Raw genomic sequence first — 15,226 nt, forward strand, 5'->3', positions numbered from 1 at the left:
ATTTATTCATTCTTTCAGCAAATCCTACATAATAAAAACCTAATATGCTAAGTGTCTGGTCTTCCAGTCATCCATTCAATCAATCAAAGTGTAATATGCTAATGATATGATAAGGCTGCTCAACCACTCGCTATGACGTGCACTGACCACCAGGGGGCAGATGCTCTGACCAGTAGGTTAGCTTGCTGCTGGGGTCCGGCAGATTGGGACTGAGCAAGATGAGTCAGACACGCCCTGGAGCCCTCCCGCGGTCCCTCCCTGGCTGGCCAACCTCCCACGTCCCTCCCCTGCCCTGATGGTACATCAATGGGGTCCCTCAGCCTGGCCTGTGCCCTCTTGCAATACAGGACACTTCACGGGATGTCAGAAAGCTGGTTTTGGCTCAATCCTGCAAGCCAGGCTGAGGGACCCCACTGGTGCATGAATTCATGCACCGGGCCTCTAGTAACTATTAAATTATTCAAATATTTTCATTAAATGCTTGCCATGTCCAAAGGACTATTTAGATTTCTGGGGATGCAAAAATAAATAAGGTATGTGAATTTTCTTGAACTGTCACTAAGAGGGAAACATTTAAGTTCACAGTAATCACAATATATATGTAATAGAACTAAACCTGAGATATGTACAAAGTACAATAGGAAAATTTAACTTTACTGCAGTAGAACAAATTGGCTCTGTCTAAGGGGATCAGGAAAGATTCCACAGAGAATTATTGAGCCAACTTTCAAAAGTGTGTAAGGATTTCTTACATATAAAAGGCAGGGAGCAGGAAGTAAAATGGAAGGTTAGGACTACAGTCAGAAGGAACACAAAAATGCAAGTACATTGAATATGTCAGGGAAACAGAATATTTTTGTAAAGGTTCAGAAGATGATATGGCAAGACCACAGCTTCATGAAAAAATGGCCATTGGACTTAAACGTTCATAGTCTTACAGATCAATTCTTGGGCCATAATATCATGGACTAATAGATTAGTTTAAGAGGACTTTGGAAATTGATTATATAGCTCAAAACCCAGAGGTAAGACACTTGCTTGAAAAACAAAACTCACAGTATTGACTCCCAAATTAACACCCCCTCCCCCGCCCCATGGATGGAAACAATTCTGTTGTCGAGATAGATAGGATACTAAGCTAACTAAATTATAATTGATAAGAAAGTTCCCATGCCAGAGGGCTCAGTTTAGATGAGTGATGTTTAAATGACTGTATTTGTGGCATGCTTTGGCAAGGCAGGTACATTTGAAGATATTGAATTGAACCATCTGTTACAAAATTATTCAACTACCCATCTACTATCATTGTGTAACTATTTTAGGAAAACTATATGTACTGCATGTTTCAGGCTTTATTTCACTCCCAAGTGACAGATCTTGCATATTTCATTAGACACCCATATTTTGTTGGCTTCTGACTTGATGTTCTTCCACTTTGCTTCTTATCTATTTCCACTCAGTTGTAAACTCCTTTTGGTAGCCATTACCTTATCAATCTATATCCTCGGTTATAGCAAACTTTGTTTTCAAGCATGGGGGCAAATCACAGCATGTGGATCCAGAAGTACTAGAAGTTCGGGATCTATTTGAGTTGTCCTTATTATGAAAGATTTTTACAATGAAAAGAGGCTCTGAGAAGACTAAAAAAATTAAAAGTGTTCAGAAAGCTTAAGAAAATATTAATCTGCCTCAGAAAAGAGACACTTTTGAAACTAAAAATCTTTAAATTATGAAAGATATTTACAGGTTGTCTTCACTTGTGGAATAAAGAAGAGGAAAAGACTTAAAAGAGAAGGTAGACATCCAGACAGTGAAGGTGGCTAAATACAAACATAAAGAGAGTTTTTAAAAGCATGCTCTGCTTCTTCATAATACTAAACACATATAATTTTTTTTGTCTTGGCTGTTGTGTTTTTTTATCTTCTCTAAAGTTTAGAGGATGAATAAAAATAAAAACAACATTTTTTACCTTTACTGTTGAAAGTTTTACCAGTGTCTCCTTTTTCTCCCCATTGCTCCCCTCCATCTGGTTCCTGCCCTACCCCAGGCCTTCACCACCCTATAGTCTGTGTCCATCGGCAATGCATATATGCATATAAGTTCTTTGGTTAATCTCTTCCTACCCCTCCACCCCCTTTCCATCTGAGATTCATCAGTCTGTTCCATGCTTCCATGCCAATGGTTCTATTTTATTTGTCAGTTTCTCTTGTTCATTAGATTCTACATATAAGTGAGATCATGTGATATTTGTCTTTCTCTGATTGGCATATTTTGCTTAGCATAATAATCTCCAGGTCCCTCCATATTGTCTCAAAGGGTAATAGATCCTTCTTTTTTTTATAGCTGCATGGTATTTCATTGTATAAATGTACCACAGCTTTTTTTTATCCTAAAGACTCCACCAAAAAACTACTGGATATAATTTGGCAAAGTAGCAGCATGCAAAATTAATATCCTTAAATTGAAGGCATTTTTATATACCAATAATAAACTCTCAGAAAGAGAAACTTAAAAAAAAACCCCACAACAACCCCATTTATCATTGCAACAACAAAAAAATAAGATACCTGGGAATAAACTTATCCAAGGAGGTAAAAGAACTGTACTCAGAAAACTACAGGACACTGAAAAAAAGAGATAGAGGAGGATATAAACAAATGGAACTATATACTGTGTTCATGGATTGGAATAATTAACATCATTAAAATGTCCATACCACCCAAAGCAATGTATAGATTTAATGCAATTCCTATCAAAATATCAATGGCATATTTCACAGATCTAGAACAAACACTCCAAAAATTTATATGGAACCAAAAAAGACTCCGAATAGCCGCAGCAATCTTGATTAAGAAGAACAAAGTTGTAGGAATCACAATACTGGATACCAAGTTATACTATAAAGGCATTGTAATCAAAACAGCCTGGTACTGGCACAAAAACATGCATATAGATCAAGGAACCATAGCAGAGAACTCAGAAATTGACCCAAGCCATTATTCTCAATTAATATTTGACAAAGGAGGCAGGAGCATACACTGGAGTAAAGACAGTCTCTTCAGTAAATGTTGCTGGGAAAATTGGACTGGTACATACACAAAAAAAGAAAGGAAGGGAGAAAGAAGGGAGGAAGGGTGAAAGAAAGGGAGAAAGAAAGGAAGAAAAGAAAGAGAGAAAGAAAAGGAAGGAAGGAAGGAAGGAAGGAAGGAAGGAAGGGAGGGACTAGACCACCAACTTATACCATATACAAAAGCAACATTTTTATTACACCCATAATGTATGTCAGGTACAGGTCTAAGTAATGCACATGCATTTTCCCATTTGAGATTTATAATCAACACAGTGGTTTCCATTATCACCTCGTTTTATACACTTGGCATTACTTGTCCAAGGTCTCAAATGTGGTGGTGGTCTATGTTATTGCTAACTTTAGATAAATTATTATTATACTAGAGTCCAGTTGCAGGAAGATTCCCGCAAGAATAGGGCTTTGCTCCCACCTCTGCCGCCTCTGCTCCCTCCCGCCGCCTCCCACCACCCTCCACCACCGCTGCCTCCTGCCACCACCCGCTGCCTCCCGCCCGCCACCCGCTGCCTCCTGCTTCCTCCCGCTGCCTGGAGCTGCCGCCCGCCACCACCCCCCGCACCCTGGCCGCCCACCGCACCCTGGCTCCGCTCCTGCCACCCGAATCCACCGCCTTGGCTCCGTTCTTGTCTCCGCCGCCTCTACTTTGCTCCCTTCTGCAGCACTTGGCTTCCTTCTACTTTGTCTTCAGTCTTCGCTCTCAGCTGGTATATGCAAATTAACCACCATCCTTGTTGGGTTAATTTTCATATTGCTCTGATTGGCTGGTGGGCATAATGAAGGTACAGTCAATTAGCATCTTTGTCTTTTATTAGTGTAGATGATAGTGACTTTTGAATAATATTTGATTTAGGTGACTTCATGAAATCTCTTTTTTTAATTATTGACACTATTACGGATGTCCTCTATTTCCTCCCTATGCCCCCCTCTACCCTGCATCCAACCCCCAGCCTTCACCATATTGTTGTCTTGCATGAAACATTTTGTAATAAATCTTACACATAATATTGTCAGACATGTTTATCACATACTAAAACCACATGTGCAGGCCAATGAAATTCTCCAGTTTGATTCTGGGTTAATGCCACCCTGACTTGAGTTTGTATAAAATGATGGCCAGTGCAGTAAGTTTCTGAGCTGACTACAGTTTCCCGGGGTATATAGAACTCCATAAGGGTCCTTGAAGATGAGAATGTGAAATTCTGATGCAAGACAGTTGACCTTAGAATCACCCATGGAACAGAAATGAAACTGAAATCCCTGCATATAACTGAAAAGTTAAAAGGGTTCTCATTTAATGAGAGGTCTTCTAAAAAACTTTATTATACCAGGAAAAAATAAGGAAACCTATTTCTATTGTGAGTGGAAAAGGAAAAGAAAAAGTAAATTTAACCCTTTTTTATGGAAAGATTAACACTAAACTAAATATTAAACATGAAATGTCTTCTGGACTAGTGAAATCTCTGGACAACTAGCATATGTGCAAAATTAGTCTGTACCAACAGTTGCATAACTAAAGGTCCCTGAGACTCCCATACTAAAGAAGATCTTATAATAAAAGTGTACAATGACATATAGAAACTAGCCACCAGGAATGGAATCAGCAGGATTAGACTTCCAAAAAAATTAGATAATGAGAGTATCAGATAAAAGTAGTCATTAAAAAGTATAGTAGAGGGAGAAACTAAGATGGCGGCATAGATAAACACTGGGAAATTGCTGCTTCCCACAACAATCGATAAATGCATCAAAAACACAAGGTGGACATCATCCAGAACTACAGGAGGGCTGGCTGAGTGTAAATTCTACAACTAGAAGGAAAGAAAAGCACACTGCGAGCGGGAGGAGCTGCGGAGGTGGAGTGCAGAGGTACGGGGGCTCACGCGGAAAGGGGCTGGCACCTGAGGACGCGGCTGTCTTTTTGAATCCGGAGGGAGACACAAGCTCCCGACGGCTCTGAAATCCGGTTCCAGGAAGTCTCTGGGGACCCAGGACTCATACGGGGAGAAACTGGACTGTCTGGCAGCGGGCGAGCTTGAGAGCGGCTTTCCCTCAGAGGTGCTTGCAGCCATTGCCGGGACACTGGGACTCGAGACTCCTTAGGGCGGGGCTGAGGCTCCGCCATAGCTGCTTTCTCCGCCCTTTGATTTCTTGAGACCCCGCCCCGCCCAGGCTGCGGCAGAGGCTTTTGCATATGAATGCCCTGGCCATTTGCAACCTGTAATTACCTAACCGCAGCCCGGCCAGATAGACTCAGAGCTTCCAAGAGAAGGCCCAAGGCCCCACAGCGGCTTGCATTGCTACACAGCTGAGCATCATCAGGGCACTTCCAAACTCCAAAAAAAAAGGAAGGGGAATCTGCAGTTCTCTTCGTAGTTCCTGCTGTGTAACCTCAGGCAGAGGCTAAATTAGCACCTCCTTAGATCCAAGAGCCACTGTACCCAGTGGTCAGAGGGGAACCTTCCAGATCACAACTCCTCAGATCCATAAGGGACACACTCAGGGTGCAGTCTCAGTGAGCACCAAAGCCCCACTGAAGCAAGTCTTGCCCCAGAAGGGTGTCTCCAGCACAGAAATTCTCCCACTGCAGACACAGCTGATTCTCGCTGCCAATTGCCCTGGAGGTCAATTCCTCCCAGTGATCCTACAACAACCAAGGCATAGCTACAACAAGACTGTGCACAAAGCCCACGAGGGGGTGCACCAAGAGTGTCCACCTCAGGTAACTGGGGAGGCTGAGCCACTGGGCCCTACAGGACACCTAGCACACAAAGCCACTCTATCAACACAGGGAAGCAGCCAAAATGCGGAGACAAAGAAACAGGTCACAAATGGCAGAAATGGAGGAAAGCAGACGACTGGATATAGAGTTCAAGGCCACGTTTATAAGGTTTTTCAAGAATTTTATGGAAACCGCCGATAAATTTAATGAGTCCCTCAATAAGTATAGTGAGACCATGGAGGACATGAAAAAGGACCAACTAGAAATTAAGCATACACTGACTGAAATAAAGAATAATCTACGGAGATCCAACAGCAGACAAGAGGATCCCAAAAATCAAGTCAAAGATTTGAAATACAAAGAAACAAAAAATACCCAACTGAAAAAGAAAAAAGAAAAGAGATTCCAAAAATATGAAGATAGTGTAAGGAGCCTCTGGGACAATTTCAAGCGTACCAACATCAGAATTATAGGGGTACCAGAAGAAGAGAGAGGGCAAGATATTGAAAACCTATTTGAAGAAATAATGACAGAAAACTTCCCCCACCTGGTGAAAGAAATAGACTTACAAGTCCAGGAAGCGCAGAGAACCCCAAACAAAAGGAATCCAAAGAGGACCACACCAAGACACATCATAATTAAAATGCCAAGAGCAAAAGACAAAGAGAGAATCTTAAAAGCAGCAAGAGAAAGACAGTCAGTTACCTACAAGGGAGTACCCATACGACTGTCAGCTGATTTCTCAACAGAAACCATGCAGGCCAGAAGGGAGTGGCAAGAAATATTCAAAGTGATGAATAGCATGAACCTGCAACCAAGATTACTTTATCCAGCAAAGCTATCATTCAGAATAGAAGGTCAGAGAAAGAGCTTCACGGATAAGAAAAAGCTAAAGGAGTTCATCACCACCAAACCAGCATTATATGAAATGCTGAAAGGTATTCTTTAAGAAGAGGAAGAAGAAAAAGGAACTCTTACCATTTGCCACAGCATGAATGGAACTGGAGAGCGGATAAATACCACATGATCTCACTCATTTGTGGAATATAATGAACAACATAAACTGATGAACAAGGACTGATCCAGAGACGGAGAGGCATTGATTGGACTGTCGGGCTTTGGAGGGAGGGTAGGGGAGGGTGGGGGTAAGGGGGAAAGATCAACCAAAGGACTTACATGCAGGCATATAGGCCTAACCAATGGACCCGGACAACGGGGGGGGGGGGGTGAGGGCATGAGCGGGGGGGGGGGGGGTAGAGGGTAACGTGGGGACAAGGACACATATGTAATATCTTAATCAATAAAAATATATTTTAAAAAAAAAAGTATAGTAGAGGAAGGAATAAAAATCTTAATAGAATAACACACCATGATAAAAGACAGGGTGAATATATATATATATATATATATATATAAAATCTCCTCTAGAAATTAAAAAAAAATAATGATTTATTAAAAATGAATACTTTTTATACAGGAAAAACAGGAGATTAAAACTTAAAAATAATAATTGGATCTGAGAATATAACTATGAAAATAGCACAACACTGAAGAAGAAGAATAGAAGCTATATGAAGCAATAGGATAGGTAGAATGAAATGGTCCAGGAAAAATATAAGAAGATTTTGGGAGACAACAGAGAGAATGAGAAAGAATAATATTAGAAAAGATAATGATTAAGTTTTTATTTTATAACTCATCAGATTAAAGAATGATGAGTTCCAAGCAGAATTTTAGAAAAAAAAATAAAACATTGTATTGAAACAGCAGTTTAAAAGATTAAAACAACAACAAAACCAATTTAAAACAAACCTAGAAAGAGACATTCCTTACAATGTATCAATTTGAATGACAAAGGACATCTTGTCATAAAAATAGATTCCAGAAACGGAATGAGATATCTCCAAAGTGCTGAGGGAAAATATTATCAATCTAGAAATCTCTGTTTACCTCTGCTGTCCTTCGAACTCTAAGGTGATTGTAGACAGTTCAGGAAAAATATAAGGAATAAAAATTTCAATATAATAACACACCATGATAAAAGACAGGGTGAATATATATATATGAGTCCTCTAGAAATTAAAAAAAAAAGTATATAATAAATTTATTAAAATGACTGAATATGTTTAACCATCACAGATTTTTTGCAGAAATAACTATTAAAATAGGTACTTTGATAAAAAGGACATTTAGGAGGGTTAGATTGCTAAAAATAATGATGAGAAAATAAACTGTTAGCAGGTCGTTATTTTGAGTAACCTTTAATTGGAAAAAACAGTGATGGTGATAATAATAATGACTGATTTGGTGAGGAATGGAACTATTACAAGATATAATAGCAGGTGTGGGATATACACTACAATACATAGTACTACATACTATAAAATCATAATGGATTACTGGGCATAGCATGTACAACTTTATAAAAATTAATTTGAAAAGTTAGATCAAATGAAAAGGATGATTAGTCCTTCAGATATCAATATGTATCATAAAGCATAGTAATCAAGATAATTTGATATTGGCACAGGTAAATAAATATAGAATAATAACAAAAGAGCTCAGAATAATTATATTCTTACTCATATAATCTAGACATATGACTGAGAAGCATTACAAGTCAGAAAGAACAGGAATACAATTTTTATATACCAGGAGAAGGAAAGAAAAAGGAAGGAAGGAAGGGAGGGAGGAAGGGAGGGAGGGAAGGAGGGAGGGAGGGAGGAAGGAGGGAAAGAAGGAAGGAAGGAAGGAAGGAAGGAAGGAAGGGAGGGAGGGAGGGAGGAAGGGAGGAAGGAAGGATGGAAGATAACTTCCATACATATGGGAGAAAATAGATCCCTATCTCAAACCATATTTTTAATTGAAAATTTGTAAAAAGAAAAAAATTAAATTGTTTAGGAGAAAATACAAGATACTTATAAACTTTAAATAGGAAAAAATTCTCAAGATACAAAATGTACAAGCATACAGGAAAATGTTGATAAATTTCAGTGTATTTAAATTGTTATGAGGACTGTATAACATACAGTGACTTTAAAAGACAAGTCAGAAGTTGGGAACAGATCTTTTTAGTATATGTAATAAATACAGAATTAGTGTCCACAATACATAAAATGTTTTTATAAAGCAATAAAAATATAGAACCTAATCTTAATTTTTTATTTATTTTATTTTTAATTTAATTAATTTAAATTTAATTAATTTATTGGGATGATATTGGTTAATAAGATTATATAGGTTTCAAGTGTTCATTTCTATGATACATGTTCTGTATATTGCATTCTGTGTCCACCACCCAAAGTCAAATAATCTTCCATCATATATTTGGCCCCCTTTAACCTTTAGTATCACCACCTCCCTTCCCTCAGGTAACCATCATACTGTTGTCTGGGTCTATGAGTTTCAGTTTTACATTCCACATATGAGTAAAATCATATGGTTCTTAGATTTTTCTGACTGACGTATTTCACTTAGTGCAATACTCTCAAGGTCCATCCATGTTGTAGCAAATGGCAATATTTCATCTTTTCTTATGGCTGAGTAGTATTCCATTGTATTATTATACCACATCATCTTCATCCAATTGTCTATTGAAGGACATTTCGAACCTATTTTTTAAATGGTCAGAAGTTATGAACAGACGGAAGTTAAAATAGCCTGTAAACATTTGAAAAGTTTCTAAATCTCACCAGTAATCAAGAAAATGAACATCAAAACTCCAAGGAGCTAAACATTATGTGTTATGAGAAAACTTAATGTCTGATTATACTGTGTCATCTAGAATGTAGGACTGCTATAAACTAGTAATGATGTAAATTGGAGAGAAATTTGTTATAAAAGTTTAAGATGGACACATTCTGTGATTCACCAATTACATTTTGAAGTAACTACTCTAAAGTTGTATGTGCTCAGAGAGGTACAAGAATGTTTATTGAGCATTATTTTGAGATGAATTTGAGGCAGAGTAGGGTGGAGGGACTTTGAACATATTATGAAGGGTTTATTTCTTTAAAATTAATCTGGATCAAATATGCCAAAATATTAACATTTATTAAATCTGGATGGCAGGTATATGGGTGGTGAGTGCTATATAACTTCCTCACGTCTCTGGGTGCCTAAGTATATCATGATTCAACATTTAGAAGAAAGGATATATGAGATATGTGATTTTGAGAGCAGAAAAAAGGTAGGTCTAACCCATTGTAATTAGTCATTGGGGTTATATTTGCAATGACTCAAACATTTTTGTCACACTTGTCCATAACCGATTGACTCTTCGGGGCAGGAATATATCTATCTGCAAATGGATCAATTTGTACATGTTGGTTTTGATGCATACACATAAAGTTATAGTGACCATTTTTCTATTGTCCGTGTAGATAAAACAGGCAGAGAGATTTAGCTATTCCTTTGCTTTTTATATACACTCATACTAAATATTGCACTTTTTATAGATAACATTTATTATTGGTCTTATAGAATATAGAAATAAAAATAGTATGTTTTTCCTGAGCTCCTACATAATTTTCTCATATCTGTAATAGTGCCATTCTGAATTAAAATTTATTTCTTAATACAATGTGCCCCCAACTATATAGGACTTCTTGAGAGGAGGGATTATATCTTATTCAATTGGTGGTCCCAGAGTTTGATGTTGAGTAAATAATCAGTACATTTTTGTGGAGAAGTATTGCTTATATTTTTAATCATACTGGTAAAAATATGAATATATTCTCATTGTAAAAAACAAATAGCACAATGTATAGAGCAAAATGTAATTGTTTATATAACTGTGGCTTTTTAAATTGATGAGAGAGAGAGAGAGAGAGAGAGAGAGAGAGAGAAACATCTGTGAGAGAGAACATCAATAGGTTGCTTCCAGCATGTCCCCTACTGGGGATCAAGCCTGAAACCCAGGCATGTGCCCTGACCGGGAATCAATCTGGTCATCTGTTGGCTCAAGGGTTGAGATCAACCATTGAGCAACACTGGCCTGGCATTGTTTATTTTGTATTATCGTCTAAAGTTTTACATATGTCTCCTTTCCCCCCAATTGACATCACCCCCCAGTCATTCCCATCCTGGGCAAGTCCCCACTGCCCCAGTGTCTGTGTCCATTGGTTATCTAATATGCATGCATACAAGTCCTTTGGTTGCTCTCTAACCCCCCTCCTCCCCTACCATTTGTCTCTGGATCTATTCTTGTTCATCTAATTATGTTGATCATTATATCCCACATATGAGTGAAATCATGTGATATTTATCTTTCTCTGACTGGCTTATTTCGCTTAGCATAATGCTCTCCAGTTCCATCCATGCTGTTGCAAATGGTAAAAGCTCCTTTTTTTTTATATAACAGCATAGTATTCCATTGTGTAGATGTACCACAGTCTTTTAATCCACTCATCTGCTGATGGGCACTTAGGCTGTTTCCAAATCTTAGCTATTGTAAATTGTGCTGCTGTGAACATAGGGGTGCATATATCCTTTCTGATTGGTGTTTCTGATTTCTTGGGATATATTCCTAGTAGTGGGATCACTGGGTCAAATGGGAGTTCCATTTTTAATTTTTTGAGGAAACTCTATACTGTTCTCCACAGTGGCTGCACCAGTCTGCATTCCCACCAGCAGTGCAGGAGGGTTCCTTTTTCTCCACACCCTCACCAGCACTTGTCTATTTGTTGATTTGTTGATGATAGCCATTCTGACAAGTGTGAGATGGTATCTCATTGTTTTTTTGATTTGCATCTCTCGGATGATTAGTGACTTTAAGCATGTTTTCATATGTCTCTGGGCCTTCTGTATGTCCTCTTTTGAAAAGTGTTTATTTAGATCCTTTTCCCATTTTTTGATTGGCTCATTTATGTTCCTTTTTGCACTCTTTTCTAGCCTCTAATTCTCTTTTTTCTGGTGGTCACCTTTATTTGGGGTTATTAGTATCGTGAATACATTTGTATTTGGTGCTCTGTGCGTTGTCTTGTTGTTTTTTTAATCTTCCCTTTCCACTACTTTCTACAGGGGTAACTAGCATCAATATCTTGGTTTTTCTGTGAATTGAAGTTAAATATTATTTTTGTAAATTTTAGTAATAAATTCTATGTACTTAGTGTATGTCCTATACCTGCTGTTTAATAATGGATTAATATCAGATGTTAAAGGGCTATCAGATATGCAAACAAATCAGACAAATATTTGAATGTTTATTAGTTTTGTACATTAGCTTTTTTATGTCTCAAGCATGCATTTTCCTTGGTGTATATTAAACACCTAATTTAGAAAGCTTTTTAAGCTAGCAGCTTCTCAGGTTTAATGTTTAGTCTGTTTATATAATTATCAATGATATACCTAGATGATTTTCAAAAGAAAATCGTTCATGTGGTAGGCAGAAAATGTAGTTGTTTAATACTTAATAGCTTGATTTAAACATTGCATTTACCTTGAGAATTCCAAGGAGACTCACAGTGTGTCTGTTGAGGCATGAACCCAAAGCTGCTTAAAAGGATTAATGTTGCATCTCAGACTCAGCTGTACTGTTAGGCTTCTGTCATATGAGAGGTATTAAAAATGAAATTATAAAAGAAACGGTCTGTCCAGGTAGTGATGATATACAGATGGAAAGCATATGAAAAATTGGTTTTCCTTAAGGCATAACTGCAAAAGTTGTTTATCTCAATCAGGAGAGCAATGGTTAGAGATCATTAGGATTTATGATAGGCAGCTGCCACCCCTTTGTAGCAGGCACATCTGTGCAGAAACCCAGGGAAAGGGGTTGTATAACTACAGCAACGGTGTCATTTCATTAAATGGTGCCCATCTTTCAAAAGACTTTTACAACTGAAAATTTGTGGATATGCTTCTATTGAATCTTCTAGTCTGTAAAGTTTGTGGATTGTCCTTTGTCATAGATGCATTCAACAAATATATTTTGAATACCTGCATTGTGCTAAGCATCTGCAGAACATATATGTGGACCTTGACCACAAATGTCCTACTTTTCTCTTCCTTTTCTACCTTCACCTGCCTATTTTAGGAACAGTGGTTATTGTTATTTGTTAAAATATATTTTTATTGATTTCAGAGGAGAGAGGGAGGGAGAGGGAGAGAGACATAGAAACATAAAGATCAGAGAGAATCATTGATTGGCCTCCTGCACACTCCTTCCTGGATGGAGCCAGCAACCCGGACATGTGCCCTGACTGGGAATCCAACCATGACCTCCTGGTTCATAGGTCGACACTCAACCACTGAGCCATACCAGGTGGGCTATTATTGTTATTTTTAAGTTAATCTTAGCTGGCAGGCCAATTTATTTCCTTCAGAACTCCATCCCGTAAAAGTTTATAAAAGCTCTGGGTCAGATGTGTGAAGAAGGTCATCAAAGTTTCAATATAAAAGTAAAACCAAACAACAAAACAATCAAACATCAAAGATCTCTCCAAGCCCCAGTTTTAGTGACCTAGGAAATCTTAACTTATGAAGAAGATGCAAAAGTTACTTTATGATCTGGCAGCCCCATCAGAGTAAATTAACATTCTTTGATTTCCCCCCTTTAATATTAGTGGTTTAAGAGCTCAGCATTTTTTCTCACCTCTTTATTGTCTGAGTCCATCTTAAACTGTTTTAAAAAAATTTATTTTTACTCATTACTTTAGGGAGCCTTGCTCCCCTTCTCCTTTTCATCTACTTTATTCTTAACTGAATAGTCTTTCAACTACAACATGTCTTAGACAAACTTTATGCAGAAATAATGCATACTTTTAGCATCATGGCAATATTAGGGTAAGCTGTATTCCTGCTGAGTGGCTCTTTGAAAACTAAGCAGGAGTGATCATTTATTTATTTGTTGGATTCCTATGTCATTTTTCCTCCATAGAGTATAGGGTGTGATGTGGACAATTTGGCACCGAGGTTGTCTAAGAGTGTCAAAAGAAAATGAAAGAAAAGTGGAGTTCACAGAAGTGAAAGCACAGAGGAACAGAAACAGTTGATGGCCAAACCAAACCCTAGGTGGCAGCTAGGCATACTATCCCCAGGGTGCCACTGTTGGCTTTTCAGAACACTGAGTCATTTTCCCAGAGTATACACCCCTAGTGAGCACCAGACAATTCTGTTCAAGATTCACATGAAGAGGGATAATCAGAATCATAGACTCATAAGGCAGGGAGGCCTTAAAAATCATCTGCCCAGTTCTCAGAATTTACAGATGAGGCAGATCAAACTCAGAACAAGCAATCAAGTTAGGACCAGGGCCAGAGTTAGAACCCAGATCATTCGTTCATTCAGCAAACATACATAGAATGCATCGTGCGAAGCATTGTTCTAGGCACCGGGGTTACCTTAGTGATTAACAGGGACATGCGTTCTGACTCCCATTGTATCCCATACTGCCTCCTATCCAATTGCCAGCGAGGATATCTGATACACCTTGTCAAACAGCATTGTGTTGACTGAAGACTGAACCTCTTTTAGGGTAAACCTCACAGGATGTTTAGTGAGAGAAGGGAGTTTTAGTCCAAATATCCTGGACATTCTTTGGGCACTTCAGTTAGATCAGCTGGAAAACAATTACTGGATGGAGTCTTGTTTGTATGTCACTGGAAGGAAGATTTTCCAGTCACTTCTCTTCTCTAGTTTGTGTGTAAAAGCTTAAATGCTCTTTCACTGGACAAAACATGTATCTCTTAAAACTGACTTTACCTTTTATTTTTTTAAAGATATTTAAAAACATTGATTTTAGAGAGCAAGGGAGAGGGAAAGAGAAATAGAAACATCAATGATGAGAGAGAATCATTGATGGGTTGCCTCCTGCATCCCGAGTCCCCGCCCCCCCCCCCCCCCCCCCACGCGCGCCGCCACTGGGGATCAAGCCTGCAACTGGGAATTGAACCATAACCTCCTGGTTCATAGGTCGATGCTCAACTACTGAGCACCCCTGGCTGGGCTGACTTTACCTTTTAAATGCCTCAAAGTCTAAACCCTAATAAGATCATTGATATTGAAAGCACCTAGTGTAGAATTAAACGTGAAGTTTCTTCAAAGGGGCATGGTTTAGGAGCTACCAGAAATCATAAATTTACCTTCCCAAAAGTGACATCACAGCCCTCCATGTAACACTGGCTATCACTGCACGAACACTCAAGGGTTTAAAAAAAGGGAGTAGATTGCTCTATTTTAGTTTAAAGGTAGATTTAAGCTCCTCCCCATTCCCTAATACCCAGACTGACAACCTGTGTTCATAGAGGAGCACCCAATAGATTTAGAGGTAGAACCAATGAGTTTGAAAACTTAAGGTCCTTTATTCAGGCTCACTTTGTGCTTTGTCCTGGCCCAGTCTCCAAAAAATAAAGAGTCACCCTAGTAAGGTATAGATAAGCCTGGAGCATGAGCAGAGGTAACTTTCCTTGGACCAAATGGAG

General features: G+C 38.5%; 1 protein-coding gene across 6 annotated transcripts in view; it reads left to right on the forward strand.

Moving 5' to 3' along the window:
* The window catches only part of DLG2 (discs large MAGUK scaffold protein 2), a 1,392,511-nt gene that overhangs the window by 482,860 nt on the left and 894,425 nt on the right, over positions 1–15,226 (forward strand). The window lies entirely within an intron of this gene.

This window comes from Myotis myotis, unplaced genomic scaffold (assembly GCF_014108235.1).
Source record: "Myotis myotis isolate mMyoMyo1 unplaced genomic scaffold, mMyoMyo1.p scaffold_m19_p_10, whole genome shotgun sequence".
Taxonomy (NCBI): Eukaryota; Metazoa; Chordata; class Mammalia; order Chiroptera; family Vespertilionidae; genus Myotis; species Myotis myotis.